A 24,324-nucleotide genomic window follows, 5' to 3' on the forward strand; every position below is an offset into this window, starting at 1 on the left:
GAGCTGCTCGGCGCGCGCTGAGCGCAGTGGCATAGCTACTATCCGCGGAGGACACTTTTCCCTTCATTGTTGTGGTTTTCATGCATGTTACATAGGGTGCTCCTCTCGCCTCCTGGTGTCATTTCACCTGTCAGTCAGCATCATAATGTTAAGAAGCGTCTATAAAATGGGCTGACGTGCACACGGAGAGAGCGCATGCTGAAACACAGGTGCTGGTTTGAGCAGATGGCAGGTGGTAGCGGGACATATCTGTAGTGATGAGCTGAACGAATCAATGCCAGGGACTTGCTCTGTCTTCTTCGTGCACAGAGCGGCACTGTTGAATTTGAGAGGGGAACGGAGAGCATGTATTGTCCAATTGCACGTGTCCTTTACACACGGTGTGGACAAACACACCGGAGGAGTCACAGCCTCGCTTTACAACAGGCTACTGTGCTCTTGTCTTCCCTCCTGTGGCTAAACAGGCTGTCTAATGCTCGACTGTGTTTCCAAAGTTCCCTCTTGCCTGTGTGTCCTTTCCCTGATCAACAGCAATGTCAGTATAGGAATAATATAATGCAACTCCTGCATCGTTTATTTATGTTTATTTTGTGTGTGTCCGTCAATTTGATCAACTACTTTAAATTGAATGTCCTGCAGGGACAGGCTTGGAAATAGTCTGTTGTTGTCTTTTCGTACTGATCCTGTCTCACCTGAGCAAACGGTGATACGAGTGGTGGACATTCAACCATTTGCATTCTGTAAACGGGATCAAAGCGAATTGGATTACCATGAAATTACATTATTCCCCATTTTATAGTGAGTCCCTTCGGGGATTCCGTGGACCACAGTTTGACAATCTGCGCTGTAGCGCACAGGACTTTCTCACTGACAGTGGCAGTACCGTGTGTACAGTGCAGCGGCGCTCTTTACGCACAGGGGAGCATAGGTGCACTCACCGTCTGTGTGTGTGTGTGTGTGTGTGTGTGTGTGTGAGAGAGAGAGAGGGAGAGAGAGAGAGAGATCGAAGGGCTTGCAAATAACATGTCCATAATTCACACACGTTCGCTTCCTTTATCCGTTCTTTCGTTCTTTCCCTGGTTTTTATCGATGGTCTTTACACCCAGTGCATACAAATTGCACCCAATCATATCGTAATATCTCAAAATCGTCTTAAAAGTCGTTTAATTCAACTGTTCAAGCAAGTGTTGAAAATCTGCAATGGCTGTGAGAGCATTGCACTATATTCACACGGTGTCACATTTATTTATTTATTTATTTTAGGAGTGAGTAGTTCTGTCCCATTGCACCTGGGCTTAATGTTTAAACACATTAAATGAGTGAAACTGTTTTCCCAACAGCTGTAGGTACATTAGCACATTGTTTTGACGTGAAGACATATTTTGAGACATATTTTTTAATGCAGACATTTGATCGTATTACCAGTGAAAGCGTAATGCGCGGACCCACATCTGTAACATGGTCAGTACGATCTGATTCCAGTAGAGCCTCAAAAGGAACAGCGTGTGATTGAATTAAAAGGTTGGACGCGGTTTCGAGAGGGACGAGGTGGGATCCGTGTCCTCCTGTCATTTTATGCGCGTCACATTTCTCGATGTGAAAATGATGAGAAAGTCAAATGAATCATCCCTCACTCGTTCCGTTCCATAAAAAGAGCATGCATTATTTGCCACAGACGTTGTCTGATGGAAATGGCGGCTAATTAACGAAACAAGTTGGTTTTAGATTTGAGGGTAATTGTGGGCAGATTAGCAAAAAATATCCGTCATTTGAGTACATTTCGATTTGTCAAGAATGTTGTTTTTCAGTGTTGGTCCAAACAAGCGGTATCATGTTAAAAAAAACAACCTGATTTCATTCTATCAGAACAAATAAGACAATCAAACGATTCCCTGTAGGACTACCTGTGTTTCAATAACTTCCCAGATGAATTCCTTGGAAACGGGACAATCCAGCACGGCGATCAACAGTGGTGACAGTTGCCACAGGCTGGTCGCGTACCCTGGTGGCGCGCTGCACGCTTCTAAAACGTGGACGTGGAAGGTAAAGGAACACAAAGGAGACTAACGTAAAAAGAGCGGATCATGCACGTATATGGTCGCACACGTGGGTTAAGTTCTGCATGTGAGTAGGAAAGGCAGAGAAAGGCAACGTAATATAATGTGTTTGTGGTGTGTGCACGAGCGCGCGCGAACGAGTATAGTTGTGTGCCTGTGTTGGGTTCGCTTTTGCATGCATGCTCTACAGGGATTTTCATGAAGCAGGCAACTTAAAAAAAAAAAAAAAACACGCACTTATTGCGCCATTGCTTTCTCTATAAGGTTCACTGACGCAACCTACAATCTCTCTTAAGGAGTCATTCAAAACGTAATCCTCCATTCCTGAGTGTTACACATATTTTACCATCAAGATGCCACCTTTCAGCAACTGTGAAAATCAGGGCCGTTCTAGACCAACACAAGTTTTTGTATATTGCCGAGGGGCTTTCACGTTCTGTAACTTTCCCAGGAGAATCCTGCAATCCTTAAATCGAACACAACAATCACCTAAACTGGAGGGGCTCAGATGGCAGCAGGACCCACGTCTGCAAGATGCGAGTGTTCCAGTCCCCCGAACCGCTCTTTCATTTGACTGCAGCAGTACACTGGAGGTGGAAGATAGAGGTGGGGGGGATGCATACAACTGCCGATTCTGAACCATATGGTCACATTCCAAAACTCTATTTGTGTTTATGAATATTCATAGGTTTTGTGCGCAGGAGCACAGGGAAGTCATCTGTTTCGAACGCAACTGTGTATGCGTGGAGTGGGTTTTTCAATTAGCATGTAGATAAACATCCTTAAATGACCTTGTTTTACAGCTCTCTCAGCAGTTTCCTCTTTGCTCTGACTGAAAATTGAGTTTGATTGTTAAGGATTGTACTTCGAAAGAGGGATGGATTGCCTTCTAAAACTTAATTGTTGAACGATAGTTTGATGGCTACTCTTTACCGCATCCTTGATTTTATAGGGGCCCTGCTGTTTATTGGACTGAAATGGACAGTGCAGTTCCACAGCGAAGCATGACAGAATGTTTACAAGGGGTCGAGTGAGGCACACAGAGAGACTCTCCTAAAAAAAGCAGGATTTTTTTCTTCTCTTTTGCACTTTTCGCCACAAAGCCCTCTTGCGGTCATATCTTAGCCTGCTGTCGCCTGATAAAGGAGCTTTGACCCTCTACCGCCACCAGGCTTTTTTTATTGGAAGAATGGCGGTCTTTGATTAGGTGGTGATCCACTTCCATTTGTTGGATAAAGGAATGTGAACCTTTGTGCTTTTATCTCCTCTGTGTCTGTCGGGGTGAGAGATGAGGACCAACTTAAGGCCATCGATCCGCTGTATGGAGAAATCTGTGAAACTAACGCAATCTAAATCTTCCTGGATTGCTTTTTATAAATCATCAATAAGTGTTTTCAGAAGTAGATAATGGTATTATTGTTTCCTCCTTCCTGGTGAGTGTTTGTTGATTTTTCCTTTCAGTAAGTGACAATGATGAAAAAAAAACTAAAATACATACCAATACTGTCCTATTGCCCGTACCTCGCCATAAGTTACCGACAGCCAAAAGAAAAAAAAAATAGCCTGAAGACATTTGCTGCTAAAAAGAAATTCTAACCATTTTTATTGCGCTTTCTCTCTCCTGGGGATTTCACCCTGTAGTCAGATAAAGAATAAAAAAAAACAAAAAGATTGTGTAATCTAGACTGTAGTTTCATTGTGATACGAGTGGAAACCATTAAGTTTCCTATAAATCTCTACACTTCTCAACAAACAAATCACTTTTGAACCGCTGGCATCAATAATACATGTGTAGTATCCCCACAATGTGGCCCAAGAGGCCCTCATGAAAAATCACTCTGACTGAAAGTGTTGTACAGTGACCCACTCAAAAGTGAGTCTATGACCTTATTGTCCATAATGGTGTTTTTTATTCATATAGCGCTTTTCATGACACTCAAAGACACTTTACATTAAAATCATCATATATTAAAACAATACACTAAAAACAAAGTACACAATAATAGTCACATTAAAAGCAGTTTTGAACGGGTGAGTTTTGATTTGTGATTTGAATGTGGAAAGGTCAGTGCAATCTCGATATTACTGTAATATGCTTTAATTACCTCAACAGGGACTTATGTCTATTATAGCTGTATCAAATTCGTTAGAAATGTATTCAATGACCACATATGTCTTTATTCAGGGTGACAAAGGGGATTGTGTCATTATTTTATTTTTTTCATTCTGCAGACATTGTTTTCCAGCTTTGACTTGTTGATGGGCTCATAACCAGTCAGACTGTCTGCAGCCAGCAGAAATGATTGGATCATATCCCGTGTGACCTTTACAAGCACTGCGCCCTCATTTATCACCTGCAGATATCAATGCAGCATACATGTGCATGTGCTTTGCCATGCATCACTATCGGCTCGGCTAATAAATGTCCTTTTTGTGAAGGATGTCGTAATTGGATTGAAGCATCACGCATGTCTGTACATGCTTAATTTGACCAGCTGTTTATCGTGTGTGTATTTAAAATGCAAATTCTATGTTTGAAGCGTGCTTTAAACTGAGTTTACTGCAGATTTGATCGGGTCCGTTCAAAACGGAATGCTTTCTGCTGTTTTTCACTGCCTCTATGTTTCTCTGCTTTTCATGGTTTCTCTTTTTGCTTGCTGTAAATTGAGCGAGCTTTGAGTTTTTGTGTGCAAGAGAATGAAAGGGAAGGGAGCAAGAGAGAGACACGCAAATAGACATACTGATAGCCTCTGTGCAACACAGGCCCTGAGTGCTGAATACACAGCATCCAAAGACCTTCATTAAAAAGGAATTGGAAAAACCGCCAAAACAGTCAGATACACAAACACAAGCAATATCTTTGACAATATACCACAGCTAGTTTCGACAGATCAGGGACTTGAGTTTCAGTTCCGGGGAAATCTATTCAGTTGGCAAATGTGCATTTAGGGCCACCAAGGACGGCTTGCAGCATGAAAAAAACAATACAATTCTCAGGACTTCTGCTACCTTCAGCCTTTCTGAGTGTGTCGAAATGGGATCGACACAAACGACAGTCAAAGAAAAGAGGCTAAACGAAGCGGTTTCATCTACAGTCGCCTCTGCTGCAAGGCTGACGTCTGTCGGGCTGAATAAGTTATTTGTTCAAAAAAGAAAAGTCAGTTATTTTTGAAATGGTAAAAAATGGCACAAAATGTTGACTCAAACAGTAAGCAAGTAAAACAATGACTAGAACCTTACCCTATCTCAGTTTCGCACCGCTTTTCTCAGAGAGATATGGAAATGATGACATGAACATTTGTGTTTTTGCTAGATATTAAAGAAACAGTTGTTACAACATTTTTTTTATTCAACATTTTCAATGTATCCTCATACACCAGTTCGTACGCTATTTTACGAAAAAGTTACTCCTCAAGTTCCGCTCCTTACATGCATACAGTCTTTTCAACATCAACTCCCGTCTTCACAGGAAACAACTTAGTTACGTTTAGGAAAAGACGGTTTGGGTTAAAACAACTAGAGCTTAAGCACGGAAGTTATTTAACAAATACATGAATGTTGACTTCTCGTTTCACACGGGGAATGAAGAGCAGTCTTTTGGCTGAAAGACAGTTTTTTGTTTGTTTGACCCATCGACCTCCCCTCCGCCCCAAGTGCCTTGTGTGTTTTTGGAGATCTTTACACTTCCTGCTTCATAATAGCGCTTGAATTGATTTCGTGGGACTGTTTCTTTGATAGGATCCACATGAAGTTGTCTGTCAGCGTGGACTGGTGCCAGCGTGCCTCACACATTGGTGAACACGCTCATTGCACACTTACCCACGCACACATGCTGCCTTCACCCCGGGCCATCGGTCTGAGGTAGAAGGCAAATGAGCGAGATATGCAGCATACCCTCGCTCCTATGTTCGCTGTCGACAATGTCGATGTCGGGAGTCTGAACGCATCATGTATGTCTGTCTGTTTTTTTTGTGACTTCTGATCCCCTTTGTTGTCGCTGCTCCTCTTCTCACAATAGGCCTCGTCTGTCCTCCGCATCTTTCTGAAGGGCTGCAGAAGGCTGTCAGCCACTGACCCCTTTGACAACCAAATTTTGAGGGCTTCAAAATGTAGTGACAAAGGGTCTGGGAAAACATGCGCATATACTGCACGTGTGTTGATGTGTGCGCCGACTGTGTCTGTCAGTGTTTGTTTGCACCGCTGCGTGGTTGGAGGGATAGAGGGTGACTGACAGACTAGCCGAGCTCCAGAGACTCTCCCTCTCTGCTCCAGCGTCTGCTTTTTCCTCTTCCTCCACCCACCCTCTGTCTTCATCCGTGGCTTTGTAAGCCTCCGCATAATGTGGTAGCATTATAATGACAATGGAAATTATGGCTAATCTTTGTTAAGACACACTCATTACCGCCGCGTTTCAGAAAAGGAGTCCAATGATAAGACTTGGTCTGCCTGTTTTCTTTCTCTCGCTGAAGCGACAGCCTGACATATTGGAGTGATGTGTTTTATTCTCACTTTTTTTGTGAATTTTTTCACAAAGTTAATAACTGTGGCAAACATATGAAAGGATAATAATAGGCTGACAACGTGGGCATGAAAGACTAGCTCCACCTTCAAACAAGCTTTTCATCCAGTTCTGTATGTGGGTGTTAAAGGGCTAATTTCTCTCAACTCTCCCTCTCTGTCTCTTTCCTCTTTTAGTAATCCCCTTATAAAATATTCATAGCGAATCTGCATTGACAATGTAATTACAGACAGGCTTTGAGTGGTATCGGATATGGCCGGCGGAACACACGCTTCACGCAAAATCTTTGATTTGTGTGCCTGAATAAATACAAAACAGGCTTGGGGGTTAAGGTTCAAAGTCCATTTTTAATCAGTCAGTTTACACTCACAATGTAATGTTTTTAAACTAGTCAGTTTAAACTCACAATGTAATGTTACATTTTAGTCTAAACTTTCCCTTGGGACTTTTGCATTGGAATGTAGTGACTTGGCCCTTTTAACAAGGCCTGTTCAAGGCCGGACTGTTCTGTATGAAAGGTACAGAGGTGGAATCAGGGGAACAGAGCTGTTCCGCCGCTGAGCCTGCACAGGGGGTAGTCACATTGCCGAGCCGATGTCTGTGTGAGAAGGGACAGTCTGTAGGCGGAACGCAGATGCTGTTGGGTTCAATGTCGTGCCTCTTTTGCGCCCGTGATGCCGTTGTTTGGTTCAGTGTGAAAAGCAGAGCACACAGTCGTTATGATAGCTCCGGCAGAATGAAATGCCCCCATTGCCCAAACCCCCCGTTCCCATCCTTTTGGCCGCTGCTTGCCTCCGTTTAGTGCTAATGGAGCGCTGTGCCCTGTATGCTAGTTTTGCAGGTCGATTTTTCACTTGTGTTAGAGGAGAGGGAGGGTGGCGTCCTTTTAAATGAAGCACTTGGCTTTGTGACCTGTAATAAATGAGTTTGCAGTCAGAGAGAGAGAGAGAGAGAGAGAGAGAGAGAGAGAGAGAGAGAGAGAGAGAGAGAGAGAGAGAGAGAGAGAGAGAGAGAGAGAGAGAGAGAGAGAGAGAGAGAGAGAGAGAGAGAGAGAGAGAGAGAGAGAGAGAGAGAGAGAGAGAGAGAAAACACATTAAAAAACTTGTGACACATGTGAGGGAATGAAGAAACTGAAAGGTTATATGATGGATAATCATCAGGATTAATATTAATAGTCAGTAGTCAAATCCTAACACACGTTACATTTATTCTGACATGTGATCATCTTTTTTGAGTATTTTTAAAAGCAGTGGTCTTAATTTTGCTTTAAAATCTCTTACAGGTGTACCACCCTCTGGAGTTACTGTATGAACACTAAAATATCAGTTGATTTCACAGAACTCTTTTGGGAGTTTTCTTCTTTTATTAGGTTATTGATTTTTATCCAGAGAGTATAGGATCCTGAACATTTTCCGTGAGTACATTTGTTTACAATTTCCTTCAACATTAAGGGATTCTTAGCTTCTATTAGGGTGGCTGTCGCTGGTGTAAAGGCGCAGTCACCTTGCAGCAGAGCAGAAATAGCGCAGCTCTCGTTCCCTGGATGTGAAGGTACATAAAGCACAGGATGAGAGGAGCAGGAAAGGCAATTGACCTTGGCTGCTTTTGGGGGCTGGCTATATAATCGTCCGGATGGATGCCACGGTTCTGCACCTTGGCAGAGAGGGAGGGGAAGAAAGAGGAGAATGCTGAGTATGACAGTTACTGCTCATAGTGTATAGAAAAGCAGATTTATTTTGGAATTCATGCACAGTTGGTAAAAGTAAACCATTGTGCAAAAAACAAAACAAAATCATAGCTTTTAAAGTGAATGAGAATGTTGAAAAAGTGTTGTAACTTTTCAGCATTAAAGTGTCTAAAAACAACTCGACCGACATTTAGCTCACTGTGCACATCATCCCAATTTCCAACACTGTTAAGGAAACTGTTATTTTAATGAATGAAACGTTGTAGTGGCAGAAAATATCGTGAGCTCAATACTGGTGTCGATCTTTATTCAGCAAATTCAGACATACGGTGTTAGAGAACTGTAACGGCAAGCTTTACATTGTGCGTGTGGAGGGGTGTTTGTGAAGGGATGGGTGGGTGGGATGGGAGTGTATGTCAAACCTGAGAGGAGCTGACTAAGTGCAACCCAGGACCAAAGTCAACCCTGCCATTTCGCCCCGCTGTGCTAGACTGTTTACTTGAGACAGGGGTGCTTTATCTCAGCCAGTCACTGCTGCTCATGTAAACACACAGGGGGGGGGGGGACACTGTATATCATGCTGTTTTAAGGCCCCCTGCCTCTGTTCCAAAACCTCTCCCCGACAGAGAGACATTATCCCCCCGATGGCAAGGTGAATGGGGTGCTGATGTAAGATTATTTGTAGCAGCCAGTGTAAGACGAACAAAAAAGAAGGGATGGGGGGGGGCGAAAGAGAGAACTCTCCTAATTTTAGCCCGAGAAGAGCAGGCAGGCAGCAGGGCACACCGGAGGAGAGGTGTCTTTCAGCGAGGACGGGACATGCTTGGGTGTCTAGGGAGTCTTGCTTAAAGTGGTCGCTATCACAGGAGCTGGACGGACAATTAATCAGCAATGTCCCAGTGGGGGAGCTGGGGCTCTGACAGAGGCACTTCATTCTGCACAGAACACACACATACAACACAGACCTGCTGACAGGCTCACCCGTAGCTTCTTCTCACCTCTTTCTTTGTGCCTCTGTTCTCATGGCTTAGCTTGTGTCCTCCTTCCTTCTCTCATCTCTTTTCTTATGCTCATCTTTCCCCCTCGTTGTCCCTGATCCTCTTGACTTTCTTCTTGTCGCTTTCTTTTGGTCGTCTCTCCCTCCCTCTCCTCTTTCCTCCTTGTCCTCATCTCCTCTCCTCAGACATTTGTATAGGTCTGTGAACCTCCTGATTTTAATGAGTTGAGAGTCCCTCTTGTGACCTGTCAGCTGTCTCCAAACTCTAAGTCTTTCTTGCGGCTGTAGCGGGAGACGGGGAGGTGGGAAGAGAGGAAAAATGAGGTGAGAGAGGGTGGACTGGTGGCTATAATTCACCCTTACTGCCCCTCCCTTCTTCCCTGCCCTCATCCCTCCATTTCTGCTGGCACTGAGTGATTGATGGATTCAGGTTTGACATGGCCCGGTTCACCCGAGGGCGCGAGCAAGGACACTGGTGAGATTTAGCGTGACGCTGGGGGAGAGGCAGACAGGGAAAGTAAAAGACAAAGAAAGGAAAGAGGATGCACGCGACACTGTTTACCATCATGGCTTGCCAGGGTTGCCAGGGTGAGTAAGCTCTTCCTCAAACGGTGCACCTGTTCTCAGTTTTCCATTGCATCACCCTTTGGCTTTTCCGCTATGGCCAGGATGTAATGAACAAATGTGATTTCAACTGAATGTGTACTAAAGGTAATGGGTTTCAATAATGAACCTCATTGCTGAGTGCAACATGTAGACTTTTTTTTCCTGATGGAATTGGAGCACATTAACTCAGCTCACTGTTTGTGGCTGAAGTCCAGTGCATTTTTCATTGAGCATTTCAAATGGCTTCAAAGCAATTAGGGTTGTAGAGGTTTTTCTGTTCATACATAAGTTCTAAAGGGGATCAAGGCATTTTAAATGGCATTTATAGATGACATCATTCTACTGGTGCCTGTACCCTATGCAGCACACACAAAAAACAGGGCTTTATTGAAAATAGAAAGCATGAAAATAAAATAAGTATATAAATCAGTTGTCGATCCTCCTCTTCAACCTCGAGGCTACCTCTCCTCCTTTATGCAGTGACACATGAGCTGTAGATATTGTTGCGTTTGATATAGAAATAGGCATTTTCTAATCATAAATATACCTACAGTAAGTCCAGTGTGTGTACGTCTCTGATTTGAATGAGCTGAGGCTGTGTTCTGTGTTCCCCTCCAGGGGGGTCCTGGTCTTCTCGGTAAGCAAACACTCACTTGACATAGAGCCAAGCAAAAGGGAACAAGGCCCACAGTGTCTCGCTGCTCCAAGTGCTTTGTCCTGGAGGAGGCTCCCGCCGTGGCTCCCGGCTCCATAACCCCACGTGACACGCCTGGAGATGAGGCACGCACTTGTCTCATGAACATTGTCTATATGTGCCTCTCCAGGATTCAACAAGTCAGACCTGGGAAAAACATATCTGATGAGAAGAAGCACATCTCAGATGTTTTCTTTTTTTTACGTCACTGTTCCCAATCCATGCAGCAACCTTTTTTTATCATTATAATTCATAAATAAAAATAGATATTGGGAGAGCACAGATGATACAGGGGAAAGTTTACCACCCAACAATGCATGAAAATGACCAATAAAATAGCAGCCTGGTGGACAAGATGATGGAAGCGTGAATAATATTGCGCAGCTATCTTTATTTTTAATGTCAAACAATCTTATTTTCCAAGTGTATTCCTTTCAGTGAGCCCAATAGGGCAGTTTTTGTCACCAGTGTTTCTGCATTAGGCAATCATTTTTGGGCTTTACAACTTTGTTTGCTGCCTCATCTTCAGGTGCTTTTTTAATTATTCCCATGCTGGCCATTGTATACGCATGAAAAAAACATGCTTCCATTTTATTTATTTATTTATTTTTGTAAAAATCTCCGCTAAAATAATATTTAAATGTCTCCTTAAGCAGACAATCTTGCAAGCGAGACCACCTCTTGCACTGATTGGCCAGGTGTTCCAAGCATTAAACATGATGAGATCATATGTCATCAATTCTACCAATACGTTATGTTACACAGCTGTATCGGGAATTTTAAAAATGTCCCAATGCACAGGCTAAAAGTGTGTTGTGTGATTGGCTTTTCTGACATTAAGAATAAGTCATCACTGAAAGAGTTTGAGGCAACGTATAGCTTGCACATTTTACCGCCACACAGTTCCCAACGGTATCTAAAAACACAGAGCTGGCGTTTTCAGCTTTACACACTCCGGAGACCATTAAGAACACATCAGTTTTCGAGTTAGAAAAACTCCCTCAGCTTTATGTGGCCAAAAGGAAGAGAAGGAGATGCCTTTTCAAATTTAGTTTCTCTTCTTAAGGCACGATGTAGCAAGGTACAAAACTCCTTGAGGGGTGTAATCCAGATGTAATTCCTCCTCTTCCCCAGACCTGCCTGTCTCATGTCCTCCCAGTAAATAGGCAGCTTCGTCCTCTCAGTGCAGGCGATATCTGGTATCTGGTATCAGGTATCTGCTGTTCTCCTTCTCACAGCCCGCCGACCACACTTCAGGCTTTTTGCTCACTGTCTGGCTTGGCAGCAATGTGAAGTCAATAGGATGAATAAAACATACCTGAATCAGAGCCCTCTACCCTGGGACATGTCAAGCTGTCAGTATAGCTTAATGGGAAAAACATAGGGTCGGTCCCAAGGATCGGACAGTTTATCGCATAACAGCAACAGTTTCTTTGTATGTTACAAATACACAAACTCTGGCGACCACTGTGTTAATGGATTCCATGAATGATGAATAGGAGAGTTAAAGTCATTTTCATTTAGTAGTTACTCGTTGGAGAACTTTACTCGGAATGATCCAGCATGTCTCAGAGGGACACACTATTTGATCTTGTAGCTCAGTAGGCAGAAATCTTTTTTTCTCACTTAGATAGAGATTCAGTTTCCATTGTGTGAACACTTGTGTGCACCTATGACACTGTAAACTGCTTTGGGTAAAACATCCTCTAAATTGCTGATGGTATTTACATTTCATTCAGCTGGTCTGACACTGACAAGCTGCCATTAAACATGCTATCCATATTACACAACACTCATCTCAGCCTTTGGTGGTGGTAGCTAACCCCTACAGCTAATTATCTTTAAGTTACGGCTGAGGTCTAGGTTTAATTAGGCCTAGCCATGAGGAGGTTTGAAGCTCAACAATGACTCCAGCAACTTCAGCTGCCAAACCTTATCAGCCTAATGGGGACTCAAATACTGAGGGCCGACGGGGGCCCGGCAGGCTAGGCTGACTTTCTGCCTTATGCCAACCAAGACACACACATATACACTGCTAATAATCAAGACATGATGAAGTTAGTGAAGCAGGTTGTGCATAACTGTGTGTGTAGTTAGACTTTTTAATTGCATGGTTTTAAAAGGACTGCACAATATATCGCCATTTCCTCCGGGACCGAGTTCGTGCAAGGCGTACACTATAAAACGCAGATCGGCAGAGATCTTTTCCAGACGTGGTTTGTGTGCGAGTAATTGCAGAATTGCGGCAGTGTATGGTTGATTGCGTGCAGCGTAATGTCTCAGGGAGACATCGATTATTCTTTCAATGTATGTTTTAAATCTCCTTTACCTTTTGCCTTTATGCTTTTAATGGTTTCATGTGAAGCACTTTGAATTACCTTGTTGTTGAAATAAACTTGCCTTGCCTTGCCTTGCATCATTTAAATGACTTTTTAGTGTTGTTGTGAGCTACTCATACTCAACAAACAGTCCAGCTAGTCCAACCTGTTTCAAGAGCCAGTAAACTCTATGTGGCTTGCGCCTGTAAAAAAAACATTTGAAATACTCTTATCTCCTGAACCTTCTATGGTTGTCCACAAACCTGGCCTGATGCAGTATATCTCTCTACTTATTCAGCAAATTTGTTACTGGTCTGCTGGTTCATTGTAGCCATCTGGTGTAAGGTAGGCCGTCCGTCCTCTGAAAAAAATCCTCTTGGATGAAAACAGGAGGCTGTAGCCAACCAGAGCACAGATCTCACTCTTCCATGCCAGTGCCTGTTTCTTACCTTTATTCCCCTGCCATCTCCTTCTGCTGTGGAAATCACAACTCTGCAGTTAACACTGAGAAAAGGGAAGTATTGAACAGGGATAGTGTACTTACATTCTACTGACCACAGCGTTGTCCATTGTTTGGAGTCTTATGCACATCAGCTTTGTACATATGCTTCTGTACACACACATACAAACTACTGACTACACATGAACGGTACACACATTACATACAGGTTACGTGTGATTTGGCCCCAGACAGCAGATCGGCTGCCAGGAAGGGAAAGGTCCATAGGATGAATTGTCATGTCTCCTCCTCCTCCTGCCCACCCACCATCTGCCCCAGCGTTTTCCCTAACTAAATAACTGTAATAGGAACAAGCATTATCATTAGCCCATCTGAACATGGAGAGAGAGGGAGTCATTGATAAAAAGATCAGAGGTTAGCCATTGGAGAGGGGGAGGGAGAGAGGGGTAGGTGTGAAAAAAAGAAATGGAGGCTTCATGCTATTATCCAAGAAATTACGAGCTACAACAGACAAACATTACAGAGGGAAGAATATGGTAATAGAATATTACAGACAGTTTTCTAAAACCCATCATGATAATGTGATCAGCAGATAGGTAATGATGAGTAAAAGAGGAAGAAATAAATGATTGAGGAGGAAACATAGAAAAGCAGGGAATAGGCATAGGGAAAAGTATGCTATTGTAAGTAACAAAACATCGATTGGCATCCATGTGGTTTAATTCAATGGATCTATTGAATACAAAGAGACAGAGCTTCTTAAAGCTCACCATTCACACTGCAAAACCCAAAACAACCCATTTCCGCTGCCGGGCATGGGGTGGTTATGGGGTGATTGTGAAGAACCGAGAGTGCCAGAAAGTCAAGATTTCCATAATCACGTGGTAAAAATAGGCAAAAAATGTTTTTGGGATAAATGTTGAGTTCCTTCTTGGCAAAAATCCACTATGCTTTTAGGTTAGGTAATAACAAGTAGCATCATCAAAAGTAGCATCAGAGACTGTTCCTGTGACTTTCTGCCAAATCCCGTAGTTTAGAAGTGTTATTGGGTGAAGGTGTTACATTAAACATGAAGCTTCTGGAAACTTGACAAAATTAGGAAATGAGAGCAGAGGAAATATAAATTATGACTACTGAATTGGAAATGTATTCTTCAAAAATAATTATGGCAGTCAGTCTGCTGAATCATTATAAACCAATAAAGTATTTTAACCCATATTGACCATTTGCATGTCAGTTACTCCATTTTACAATACCTTGAGTTGGTAAAGACAACTTTAGTTCACACCGGACCCACTCATGGACTCAAAATAACCATCTTACACTCACCCCTTTAAGCTTATGGGTGATTTTCGGTGCTTTTTACCCTGTTTCTCTTTAACAACCTGAGATGTCTAACGCTTTTGTCCCCTCACTCCTACCCTGGAGAAATGTCACTTGGTCCGGCGTCGTCCGTCAAACTGGCATCTCTGACAGAGCACTCGGCTAAAAGGCCATGCTCCGATTGGCATAGGATCCCCTGGCTGTGCTGTGTCAGGCTGCTGCCTCCTCTCCTCTCCATATTATTAGCATTCTCAAATCTGCAAAGACACTGACTCCCTCCAACATTGCTAGACATGTCTATTTTCTATTATTCTAGTGTTGCTTCAACCTCTCAGACGAGTTGCGTGGATCTGCAATTCTAATCCAATACACTTTTTTTGTCGAATTCAGTGAATATCTACTCATGGTCCACTAGCTGGCTGTCCCGCGGTGAAAAAATTCTGGTGTTCATACACAACCCAGGCTCTCTAAATGGAAAACAAACACAGTGGCTGGGACTGAGCCCCACAATACTACTCCAGCCAGGACAGGGGAAAGGCCATTGATGTAGAAAGAGAAAGGCAGGGGAGTGAGAGGGATGGTCATTTTAGCACTGACAGAAGGGGTGTATTGGTTCGGGTGTTGAGTTCAAAATCAACAATCATTCTCGAGAAGTGCAGACTCCACCTTTTAGTGCTTGTTGTTTCAAAGAGAAAAAAAAATCCTCTTTATTGTAACTGACAATCGATGCGCTGATGAAATGCAGCCGGAATTCTTTCAGTGGGCTGACAACACTATTAATTGCTCATCTTGCTTTATCTGGTGCCTTTAGCTAATCACAATTCAGTTTGATGGGAATGAGAAGGGACCATGGGGCTGTTTATAGTCAGGGGAAGTCTTAACACTTTTTTTCTTTTTTTTCTTTACCCGTGATTGATATTGATTACTTGCAGGAACCAATAAAGCTGACTCCATTTGTGACACTGGATGCCGGTTGGGGCCACTTGGGTTCTTTAGGATTCCCTTTTAATTAAGTGTAAACAACTTCATTTGGCCCACCACTAAATGCAGTTTAGATGTCTCTGTACTTTCCTTAATTAAAGGCCCAATGAGTAGGATTTCCGAAAAAAACAATGCATAGACTCATGGAGATATAATCCCTCACAATCATCATCTATTCCCCACTATGTGTGTTGAGGTTTCTGACCCAGCCTGCTGCCTGTGTTTACTCTTTTCTTTTCATTTCGCTTTGTTCGGGACATTTCTGGGCGTCAGCCTCGATAGAAATGTAGTAACCGGGTGTCTGGGGTGGGCTTTCACCCACTGGTCAGCATCTCAATTCTCATTGAGGGAGGGAGGAGAGGCCGACTTTAAAATGTTATGTTTCCAAACTGCAACCAACAAATCCTACTCACTCTGACTCTTCATCCAAACACATTTTGTCACACAAATGCAGCAGTATGTTGTGTGGAATTGTGAAATAATACACCACATAATTGGCACCGCTCAAATAACAAACATTTATTGAAGTTGGCTTTTTTTGGACGATATCCAGCGGCCTTCCTTCTGAGTGTATTGAGTCTAGTCATTGAGACAGAGACATGTCAGTCTTTTTTTGAGGGAAGGCTTCTGCAGTTACACACCCACACCATCATATATATGAAGCAGGGATGACGCTGTTGGTCAGAACTGGCACCGGCTGTACGTGTAACTGTGTGTGTGTTTTCAAGTGTGTGTATTACAATGGTTATATGTGTTTGTGGTCAGTGAGTTAGAGAAGAAGTATGAGTAGCTGGTCAGTTGCTGTGTGAGAGCAGCCCAAGTTGCTTTCACTGGAACTATGAAAGCAACTTGACCAGACAAACGTTAGAGCTATTTGTGGTTGTGCCCGAAATTCCTGCACAGCACGCCTCCCAGGCCTCATTAATTAAAATAATTTTAAAATCTGTTAGAGATGCTGTATTTGACTGCATGTTTAAGGATACAAATATCCACACCTATTAGCAGAGAGCTAAACTTATGAAAGGCAACATTTTAAGAAAACAGTTGGTTTTCCTTGGATTCTCAAAGGATTAAACAGAGTATCTTTAGAACTTTTTATGAAGCAAAAATACAGAACAAATTGGTAGGCAAAGAAGATGCTTTGCCGGATGTGTCCTTCTGATTGCGTCAGTGTCTCTGAACTGAGCATTCTCATACAGTGTTTGTGCATGTACAGATATGTGCACAGTCGCACCGTTGCAAACTGAGGCATCTGTGGTAATTTGTGCTGAAGACAGCTTTTTGCTTTTACATCTGTTTGGAGCATGATACAGTATTTGTTTGCAGATGTATTATCCCGTGAGTGTGTGTGTGTGTGTGTGTGTGTCTGTTTGAGTGTTTGCTCATAATGTAGCTAATGTAATGTAATGAAAGTGCATTGCGCGTGAACACGTTCTCATTGAATGCCCTGCAACCAAATTCACCCAACATAACCCAGGCCCAGTTCACGGAGGGACGGATTGGGGTGGAAAAAAAGGATGACAATTTCCTTCCCCTTTATGCCATTTTATTTTGTCTTCCCTTGTGCACACACACACACACACACACACACACACACACACACACATGCAGGGGCACACTTGAAGGTGGAAGCAACACGTTTAACTTTGAAAGTTGGGCTCCTAATTAGCAGAATTAGTGGTAGATCAAAGAGGACAATTAGAGGGGGTGTTTGTGGTAGCGAGGGCTCATTAGCATCACAACACATGGACATGGCCATGAAAAAGAGAGTGGCAGAAGGAGTCTCATTACGGAGCACCGCTGTGCTTACGCCGGGCCACATGCAGGCAGATTGGCCGTCAGGCGAGAGAGACAAAAACCAGCACTAACACACACGTGCGCTGACAAGGATATATGCACACACACACACACGCATGGCAAGGAGGCATATATGCACCAACACCTATGGTTGTGGGAACAAAGGAAATCATTGCCTCATGCACACACATGCACACGCTCATTCTGATATGCAGCTCGCAATCTTTGCCGGCACAAAGGAAAAGAAAAGCTAGTCTCTGACTGTTCTCATCCAATTTCAGCTTAATTAAGAGGGGAATTGACTTTGATCTGCCGCAATGTAGTCAGAACTTGGTAGCCCGGCCTGTAGAAAAGCCCAAGCCCAAAAGTATTCTTCAACCTCACCCTCAAAGTCAGACCCAGATTGTTTTCCATTCATTCCACGCTGTTTGAAGTCAATACAGATAAGAGCAGGAAAGATTCTATTAGGACTACCTGAGCCTTACTCGTTAGCTAGATCTAACAAACCCCTGGCAGAGAGCCACGGTGTGTGGCTCTCCACACTAATGGCATGAGCAGAACAAAGGATCAAAGGTTTTGCGGTGGCCCTTTTATTTTAGCGGTCTCTGTCACTGATGATTCTTAGTCCCTGGTCCAGGGACTTGGGTTAATGATGCACTGAAGCAGATGCTTTAAAAGACAGCACAGCAGCTTTTTTCCCCCTCTTCGTGATGTTTGAATTATGTTTTAAACCTAAAAGCTAATGCATACAAAGGTCCAAGGTGGACCTGTGGACACGTGTTGTAAATTTCGTTACAAACACTAAACACAGTGCATCTGGTCGTTGTGCATACATGTATGTTACAATTCTAATGCTACTGTGATGTCCATACCAAAAAATAAACGTAACTTAACAAGAATTCGCTCTGCAGACAGCAATTTTGTCATACCAATATTTTTTAAAAGAAAGGTAAAAAGGTGTTTTTGATTTTTGAATAATACATTTTTGAAGGGCATGAGAAGATCGTTCTAAGCCTGATGATCTCTGTAAATTATACAGTGTAATGTTATTGAATATGACATTTAGGCCCAACTGTGCTTTCACCACCCGGTGCTCTCTCTGTGCAATCATAACATGTCATACAAGATCAGACACTTCAGCAGAAATCATATCACTTATTTCTTTCTGATGCACATATTTCAGATTATTTCTTCATACAACCGCTTTTAATTTGTAAAAAGAAAAAAGGCCAGAGTTAGGCTGATTACTCCTCTGGCAGTCATTTTCAACTTTCTTTGTTGAGAGTTGTTTTTGCCTGAGCTCCTTGCTCTCTTTCCGCACACACTGCTTCATGAAATGTGTTCACAACACCAATTGAGTCGTACACGTATGGAGGAAATGTGTGTGATGATTTTTTTTTTATCACCTCCATTTAAGCTATAAAAACATGACAAAAAAAAAAGCAGTAGTTCATTACTTTTTTGATTTTGCATTAGTATAGTAAGAATGTAAACAGTAGCAGCAAAAAGGCACTGAGAATTCTCTGGACAAACAATTTAGCCAGCCGGAAACCTTGTCCATTGACTTTGTTTGAGAACCAAGAATCACTGACGTAAACACAGAGTCCACCCTTTCATCCACTCTGTGCTGAGGTACGCTCGTCGAGTGCAGCTTGATACGGGATGCCACGATGGAGCCAGGTCTCTGTAGAGATGTGGGCACAACAGTCACCAATATCTTGTTGCTGGGTTGACCTGAAGCCTTACTTCTTATTTTCCTGCTGCCAGACATCAGCCTGAAGCGGGCTGGGTGGCGAATTAGCCTCAGGGTCCTGGCCGGGTTAGCTTAGCTCTCATCTCGGCGCTCCTCCTGGGGATGTCGACTCTGTTTTTGGTGGCATTTGGTCGGGCTGGTCTGGTGGGGTGATCAGGAAGGTGACGTGGGCGGCTGCTGCATCTTCTAATGCAGTTGAGCGACAGGCAACAACAGCGTGGTTAAAACTGTATTGATACAAGTTTGCACATGTGTAGAAGTAAAAAAAGAAAATAAATGTTCTGAGATGATGAGGACGATGTGATACAAATTGAAAATAAGCATGATGTAAAATAGTTGCTCACAGTGTCCAAGTCGTTGCTCTCTCCATACAGTCCAACATGGATCACCACCTTTTCTTCCAGCTGTGCTCAATGGACCTCATCCATATCATATGCATTACCCAGAAGAATATCAGCAGAGAGCGGCAATGACAGCTCCTTTCTCCTCCTCCCTCACTGCGTTTCTGTCCTGTTGAGGTGTTGAAAAGCTTCCTCTTCCTGCCACCATCTCCCTTCGTTTCCCTCTATCTCAGGGGAACGCTGGATCCGTCTAACGCGGCGCAGCCCTCCAGGCCACAGAAGGATGGGGCAGGGGTGCTGGTGCGGGGGGTTCTTCTGACTGACAGTACTGATAATCACTGTAATAGGCGCAGGGTGAGGAAAGTGGGAGGTAAGCAGCTATTTCCTAAATGCCACAACCAGCACCCCCTTCTCAGGTGGATACTGTTCACAGTGAGGGAGAGGAAGGACTGAGGTACTGAAAACCATAGGAAGGAGAGAGGAAGGATACCAGGGGACAATGCTTACTGAAGGGCTGGCAAGACGTGTAGTCAGAGAAGACAAATCTCATTTGTCTTCCTCTAGTCTGACTGTCACATATCTGCTCCAAGGGAACACACTGTAACTCCAGTCTGGTTACAAATTTAGGAGAGCTATTTAAACATTCCACATTTATTTATTCACTCATTCACTTACCAGGCAGTGTAAGGCAAATGAAAATCTCTCCTGAAGTTGTGTACATTTTTAAGAATTTTACAATTTTTTCTTTCTTGGCGAGGTTGAGCCCATTTGGCTGAATATCGGTGTCGTCTATCAGGGTGCAGGGTTCAAAAGGACTGGTCATTGTTTCACCTTTACAAACCAATTTTAGTTTGGGAAGGAATAATTGGCAAAATCTGTATGAAATCTACATTTAAAAGACAACAACACATATCAAGCAGTAAACACAAATTACAGGAACAATGGATGCTTTTAAAAAAACAATAGGAATCTCATATATGGCAAAGTGTTTTGCTGATTAGTTTGTCTGTGAATTTTAAATATGCCCAGTTTGATGGAGTTCCACATGCAATGTTCAATGCCCTTTCCCCCTAATGGGAATCTACATAATTCAATGTGAATATATTAATGACTGAATCATGTTTTGATTTATTTATAATTATTTATTTGTGTGATTTGTATACTAGTTGAGAGACAGAGCGAGGTGAGGCTGTAGAGTGAGCACTGGTGCAAGACCAGTGTGGGCTATTTTGAGAAAAATGTAATGTCAGTTTGTGGCTTGTAAATTACATTCAGGACACATTTCACAACATCAGTCTCCATCATAATACATTTATTTATTGATTTATTTTACTATATGCTCTGCTCAGCGTAAACATATTTTTGATTTATAACGTGTTTGCTGTAGGTTGAACCTCTGATATTTACACTGTCCAGAACCTTTATTTAGAGATTAGTTGGGCCAATTTTACGAGTCAGGTCCGTGGTCCACTCTAAGTCTTGGGGATCATCCACTTCTTTGGACAGCATCCTTTGCAGGCACACTCAGGTCCTCTTGCTTTTCATACCAAATTACCTTTGAGGATCTGTCAGTGTCTACATCAAGGACCTAAGTGAATATTCAGTTGGTTTAATACAGTAATTTCTAGTAATTACGCTGTGGGAAAGAAATGTAATAAATTGCTCCATAGTTAGACGCCGCAATGTCTGATGAGTGTCGGACACTTTCGGGACAGAAAAAAACAATTTGCTAATGACATTTCATAAAGAAAAAAGAAACTCCCTTTCATGGGCTTAATGTCTTCGTCTTTTTCTCTTTATTCTACCTTTTCTCATTATTTCTTTTCTCATTCTCTTCTTCTGTGTCCTTCTGTTTGTGTGGCTTCTTATGTTCTCTTTAATATCTCCTCATTACACTGAATAAATGGTATTTGTGTGCAGCACGCGTTGAATATGGCGGTTATCTTTAAAAACACAGCTGTGAAGGTGCCGATATGCACAGAGCAACTACAATGTGTGCTGGGCCTTTGAACTACAAGCACAGCTAATCATATTTTGCCCGCTCAACTGCCAGGGCCTGATCAGTGTTTATACAATACAAAAGTGTTGTTAAGTCCCTCAGTGTTTTTCTGACATTTTGGATGTCTCTGTTTTCTCCAGCAAACAAAGGGACATCATCACACTGACCGGCTTCCAATTTAATTCTGTATTTACTGATTACTGGCTCGGATTTACTGTCATTTTATTTAGATCTATTTATTTTACGTTTTGAATCACATGTTTTGTGGTTGTTTTGCCCCTGATCCATGTTCCGGCCACAGTACATGCCCTAACTAATTAAAATGTGTTGCCATGCCTTCACTATTTACCTCATCACATAAGCGGAACACTGCAGTGCTTCCTCCGCTGTCTCTGTGCCCATGGCATTGGACATGAACCGTGGACTGTATAATAAAGTGATGCATAGTATTATGATGACGGCATCTGGAGGAGAAGTGTGGACGAATCAAAAGTGAGGAAAACGAGGGGGAATCAAATGTAACAGAGGAATTCACAGATGCTGCAAGTTGCCAGTAGCTGTCAGCTGGTTGAGTTTTTTTGTCAAAGCACTATCATTTCTAACCATCAGTCACGTGCAAAGCCTGGACCAACCAGTTACACCTGTGAAGCCGGCTGTACAGCACCTGCTGTCATGTGACAGACTGATAATTCCACTTGAACATGTTTGAGCAGGTCCAACAAGGGACTGGTTAGATTTAATCTTGCGTCTTTCATTGAAAGGTAATTTCCCTGTTACACTCTGTCCGCTCTTGAGATTAGAAGAGTTGTTTTTTTTCTTGTCCACCACAACTTTGAAAAAAAAGAAAAGCAGAAACATCTTTGAAGTTATCGTTTCTTGCACTGTATAGATTTTCACCAAAGCAAAAGTGAATAGCTGAACCAAAAATGATGGGAATGTGTAGGATTCTGCATTGTCTCACTAGAAACCAACCAAAAAGAGGGATACCTTGGCCTCTGCAGCTTATGCAAAGTCATGTTAATGTGCAGGACTTTGTATGTTATGTAGCCCGTATCTTAAAACTGCTATTACTATAACATTTCATAGGTTTCACATGCTTTTCCTTACCCGGTAATGAAAAGCCCAAACTATTTTGCTCTGTTTACAGTCTACTACATTACAGTGTAATCCGGACAGTGCTTGTGACTTCATTCACATTTTAAATGGACTGGACTGAGGTTAATCAGTAATCCACGAGGTTCGCCAGCTTTGAATATGATAGTTGAAGCTGCAGTATCGGGTTGAATGTAATAACTTTGATGACTTGCAAAGGCGTTTCAAATATATTTGAAGTCAAGAGTCAGGGAGACAGTAAGAGAGAGAGAGTATGTGTATTAATTTGTGCACGACATGTCCAAAATAGCTTTTGATTACTTTGCAGTCCTATGAAAATCAAAGCCTTCTGGGTCCCTCGGTTCCTCTCCTTGCCTGCCCTGTTTTAGTAATATTTCCTCACAGTATTGCCCACTTTCATTCTTACTTCAAACTTGTTATCCCTGTCTTTTTGAATTTAATTTGCATCCATTTAGAAGTAGATGGGATGCCAGCTCTCACTATCTCTTTTTTTTGTTTCTAAGTGATGAGCAACTCTCAGCCCTCGTTTCTCTTCTTTATCCAGTAGTAGTTAGTCGAGGAATTAGCAATGTAAAAATCAGATTATCCACTGCCAGCTGGAGCAGATGCTCAAATTAAAGCATTGGTGCCAGATTCTTCAACTGGCATGAAGCTAAGCTGGAAGGCCAACGCTGAGTAGAGAAAGAGGAGAAAACAAGAAAACAGGTTGAAAAGAGGGAGAGCGAAACTGTGCTTGTGGAAGAGACGGCATAAGAGAGGAAAGGGGTAGAGAAGAGTGTGCTTGGGAATAAGAAATGGCAAATTCTTTAGTTTCAGCCAATTAGGCTGAGAAGCCACTGGTAATTAACTCTCGAGGGACCCACTGAACAGTCATGCACCTCGTTTACATAATGAGGATGAGAGGAGAGGCTCTTTTTCCTCATCTTTCTCTTTCTCCCTGCTTTTCTCTCGTTCTCCGTCTTTGGCCTGTTGAACCAAAAAAGAGCAGCACTTCATTCTATTCCTTAAAACAGCTCCCACTGACCTGGTATACACCACAACGTGTTTGCAGTGGGATTTGTCTTGGGTTAATGTCCGGAAACGTCAGATTATTTCTCAAATGCACAAACGCTGAAGATTGATCACCCTCTCTCACTTTGCGATATCGACATTAGACTTGTTTTCTACTCCTTTCATATTTCCAAAACGCTCTGCGTAAGTCAGAGAGTTTGATCATGTAAATTTATGATAATCCCTTTGACTTTCTCCGTCTGACCTTTGCCTCACTCCAATACCTTTCATTTTCCTCCTTGCCAGATATAGAAAGTAATGGACTCAGACTTAAGTCCAGAAGCCTTTTGCCTCACTCAAAAGATTCAGAATATGAAAGCAAACTGCCAAGTGTTGAAGGGCATACTTCTAGTTCTCCATAGCTACAGGTTAAAGGGGCATTTCCCCCATGGTACACTGAATACACTGAATTATGCCATCCACTAATTTCTTTATCTACCCTTTAGGCCACCACTGCCCAAGATTTTATTTTATTGTTGGCTAAGCTTAAAGGATTTTACTAGGCCTTTAACTTAATTACATATTTATTCAACACTTCTTCATTATGAAATGCTAAAACATCAGACTTATCACCAAAATCATCAAGCTGGGAACCTGGTTTTCCCAACAGTAACTGCTGGTGAGTCATC

General features: G+C 42.6%; 1 protein-coding gene across 1 annotated transcript in view; it reads left to right on the forward strand.

The window, feature by feature from the left end:
* The window catches only part of erbb4b (erb-b2 receptor tyrosine kinase 4b), a gene marked incomplete at both ends in the record, with an annotated part of 248,119 nt that overhangs the window by 133 nt on the left and 223,662 nt on the right, over positions 1 to 24,324 (forward strand). The window lies entirely within an intron of this gene.

This window comes from Melanostigma gelatinosum (genome assembly GCF_949748355.1).
Source record: "Melanostigma gelatinosum genome assembly, chromosome: 10".
Taxonomy (NCBI): Eukaryota; Metazoa; Chordata; class Actinopteri; order Perciformes; family Zoarcidae; genus Melanostigma; species Melanostigma gelatinosum.